General features: G+C 42.6%; 1 pseudogene; it reads left to right on the forward strand.

The window, feature by feature from the left end:
- Nucleotides 1–300: 300 nt before the first annotated feature.
- Nucleotides 301–827, forward strand: LOC127690908 (NADH dehydrogenase [ubiquinone] 1 alpha subcomplex assembly factor 4-like; annotated as a pseudogene).
- The last annotated feature ends 3,398 nt before the right edge of the window (nucleotides 828–4,225 follow it).

Consider the following 4,225-nt stretch of genomic DNA (forward strand, 5'->3'; position numbering starts at 1 on the left):
ATTTAATGTTCTAAGCAGATGTTAGATAAACGGTGCCAGTCACAGGGTATCCTTGTGACATTATCAGACTCCAACCAAAGCTTTCAGAGTTGACTTCTCCGAATGATCATTCTTTAGGGCATCTCCTCTTCCCTGAGTTTCTCCAAAACTGTCCTCTAAAACTGACAGGCCTGAAGATCAAAATCTACTTAACATTAAAAGGCATCAGACTTAAAATGCAGTTCCATTAAAATGTCCTGAATCCAATAGTCCTTCATGATAAAAGTCCTGAAGAGGAACTGAAGGCATCATGTTGTAGAGATGGGGGCTTCAGTGACTCACACCATCAGGAACTTCTTCTACTAGAACAGAGGAGAGTAGGAAATCAGCAAGATGAAGCCATCCACCTAGTTCTCGAACACCCTTCTCCTGCTGTCTCCTGAGTGAGCAGCTGAGACACCATCCAGAAATCAAAGAAGAAATTGCTAGAGAAGATTACAAGTTGTTATTATTACTAAACAATGTATATATGTCAATTCTAAAGATCTGGCATCTTCCTTGCAAGTAAAAGATATTGAACAACAACAAGAACCAAAGGAATTCAAATTGGTGATATGACATCACTTTGATATGAATATCATGGGTGTCCCCAAAGGCAATTTTCTATTATAGAAGCACTGACCCTTCTCAATAACCATACATTTTCTCAAGAAAGATAGACAGCTGGGGCTACCACAAAAGAATTCTATTTAGAACTAAAATATGTAAATTCCCTTCTCAACTATTTAGTTACTTTTGATGTCAAGATCTTCCCTTCTAAAGACAGGAAAGTAATGTGATCAAAATGAAGAAAACCACAAAACAACATATGTATACTTATAATTTCTGTGTTCTTCTAAGATACATATTAAAGTGTGTGTGTGTGTGTGTGTGTGTGTGTGCGCGCGTGCATGCGTTTTAAAGTCCTTGAGAGACTAGGGACACAAGAGATGTACCACAACATAATAAAGGCAACTTACAGCAAGCCCACAGCCAGTATTGACCTAAACAGAGAGAAAAATCAAGGCAATTTCACTAAAATCAGAAAAAAGACAAAGATGTCCACTCTCTCCATACCCATTAAACATAGTACTTGAAGTCTTTGCTAGAGCAATAAGAAAGCAGAAGTAAATCAAAGGCATTCAAATGGGAAGAAGAGAAGGCAAAGTGTGTCTTTATTTGCAGATTATATAATTTCATACACAAAAGACCCTAAAAATTCTACCATGAAAGTTCTATAGTCAATAAACTCTTTCATGAAAGTAGTACAAAATCAACACAAATTAGTAGCATTACTATATATAAATGTCAAACAGATTGGGAAAGAAGTCAGGGAAACAACACCTTTCACAATAGCCTCAAAAAATAAAATATCTTGGGGAAACTAACCAAGTGAAAGGCATAATAAAAACTTTAAGACATTAAACAAAAGTATTGAAGAAAACATTAGAAGAAGTAAATATCTCTCATACTCAAAGAATAGTGGGACTAATACTGTAAAATGGCGCCCATCCCTCCAAAACAATCTCAAGATTCAATGCAATCTTCAACAAAATTCTAACATAATCCTTCACAAAAATTGAAAGGACAATTTTCAGTTTCATGTGAAAATACATATGTTTTACACACACACACACACACACACACACACACACACACACACTCACACACACACCAAAAGGACACTTAAAACAATCTTGAATACTATAAGAACTGCTGGAGGGAGAACTCGGCTTCCCGCCAGTCAGGAGAGACTCACCTCCATCTTGATCCCGGGCTCCAGAGATCGGTCAGACTGAGGTACACAAACATAATCCTAGTCCCAACACCGCAGGGGTCTGAGCCAGACGGGCGTTGGCCTGCACCCAGGCCCTGGGCTGTTCGAGTGGCCATCAGGGCGCCAACCCAGCCAGGAGTTTTTTTTTTTGCCCCGGCCGGCGCACGCGCCGCCATTTTGCCTACAGGACCCAGAGTGCTCAGGAGGGCAGAGACTGCTAACAAGCGTAGCCTGAGGCTAACAAAACGGGGGTCTAGGCCCCAAAAGGCACAGGACTGACCCCAAGAACTGGGCAGTTTGGTGGGCCATCTGTGTGTCAACCCGCACAGGAGGTTATTAGCACAACAGACTCTCCCGGTGCTTTAGGGGAGCGCGGACGCGCACGCCCACCATCCGGGTCACCTGGCGGACCCAAATAACAGTCATAGCCCTAGGGGAACTTTGCTTGGACCTTGGCCTCCCAGGCATTTGCCTGGACTCAGGGCCCGGGCGACAAGGCTAACCTAGTGTGCACCAGCCCGGTTGGGGAAATCGGCTGCCCAGCGGAGTGAGCGGAACACAGGGGAGGTCACAGCAACATACACCTTCGGAGCTCCCTGGGGGTGCACACGGGTTCCATCTGGCCCACAGACACAATCTGGGGCAAGGCCTCAGGCAGAAGCCCTCAGGTCAACTCTTTCCGCTTCAGATCAGCCTGGGTGGCCGCCACATCTCCAGGTCCATCAAGAGGCTAGTGGGGGCTTCCGGGCGGCCAGCCGGGAGAAGTCGGTGTGCTCCAATAAATCCTGCGGGCCCCAGCGGGAGCCTTCAGGTGCCTGCTTCGGGATCTGAACAGCCTGGACAACAGCACCCTGTCTACAGGCAGTGCAGAGTGTAAGCTGTGCACCAGAGGCCAACGGGGAAGGGGCAGCTTGCACTGGTGAGTCCAGCACTGACAAGACCAAGTAACACCAGTGAGAGCTAGATGGCAAAAGGCAAACGCAGGAACATCACTAACAGAAATCAAGGCAATATGGCAACATCTGAACCAAATTCTCCTCTACCAGCAAGTCCTGGATACCCCATCACACCAGTAAAACAAGATTTGGATTTAAAATCACTGGTCATGATGCTGGTACAGGAACATATGAAGGACATTCAGGAGAAAATGGATCAAAAGTTAGAAGCCCTTGCAAGGGAAACACAAAAATCATTGAAAGAAATCCAGGAGAATACAAAAGCCAACAAGGAGGAAATGCAAAAAACACTTAAAGAAATACAGGAGAACTTTGGTCAACAGGCTGAGGTCATGAAAGACGAAACACAAAAATCTCTTAAAGAAATACAGGAGAACTTTGGTCAACAGGCTGAGGTCATGAAAGAAAAAACACAAAAATCTCTTAAAGAATTACAGGAAAGCACAAACAAGCAAGTGAAGGAGCTAAGCAAAACCATCCAGGATCTAAAATCAGAAGTAGAAACAACTAAGAAAACTCAAAAGGAGACAACTTTGGAGATAGAAAGCCTTGGGAAGAAATCAGGGGACAGAGATGCAAATATCAACAACAGAATACAAGAAATAGAAGAAAGAATCTCAGATGCTGAAGATTCCATAGAAACCATGGACTCAACAGTTAAAGAAAATGCAAAATGCAAAAAGCTTGTAACCCAAAATATCCAGGAAATCCAGGACACAATGAGAAGACCAAACCTAAGGATTATAGGCATAGATGAGAGTGAAGATTTACAACTTAAAGGGCCAGCAAATATCTTCAATAAAATTATGGAAGAAAACTTCCCTAACCTAAAGAGAGAGATGCCCATGAATATACAAGAAGCCTACAGAACTCCAAACAGACTGGACCAGAACAGAAATACTTCCCGTCACATAATAATCAAAACACCAAATGTTCTAAACAAAGAAAGAATATTAAAGGCAGTAAGAGAAAAAGGCCAAGTAACATATAAAGGAAGACCTATCAGAATCACAGCAGACTTTTCACCTGAGACTATGAAGGCTAGAAGGTCCTGGGCAGATCTCATGCAGACTCTAAGAGAACACAAATGCCAACCAAAACTACTATATCCAGCAAAACTCTCAATCACCATAGATGGAGAAACTAAGATATTTCACGACAAAACCAAGTTCACCCAATATCTATCCACAAACCCAGCCCTAAAAAGGATAATAGGAGGACAACACCAATACAAGGAGGGAAACTTCACCCTGAAAAAAGCAAGATAGTAACCTTCCATCAAACCCAAAAGAAGTTAAGCAATCAAATTTAAAAAATAACGTCAAAAATGATAGGAAGTAGCAATCACTATTCCTTAATATCTCTTAACATCAATGGACTCAATGCCCCAATAAAAAGACACAGACTAACTGACTGGATACGTAAACAGGACCCTACATTTTGCTGCTTACAGGAAACACACCTCAGGGTCAAA

This window comes from Apodemus sylvaticus, chromosome 8 (assembly GCF_947179515.1).
Source record: "Apodemus sylvaticus chromosome 8, mApoSyl1.1, whole genome shotgun sequence".
NCBI lineage: Eukaryota > Metazoa > Chordata > Mammalia > Rodentia > Muridae > Apodemus > Apodemus sylvaticus.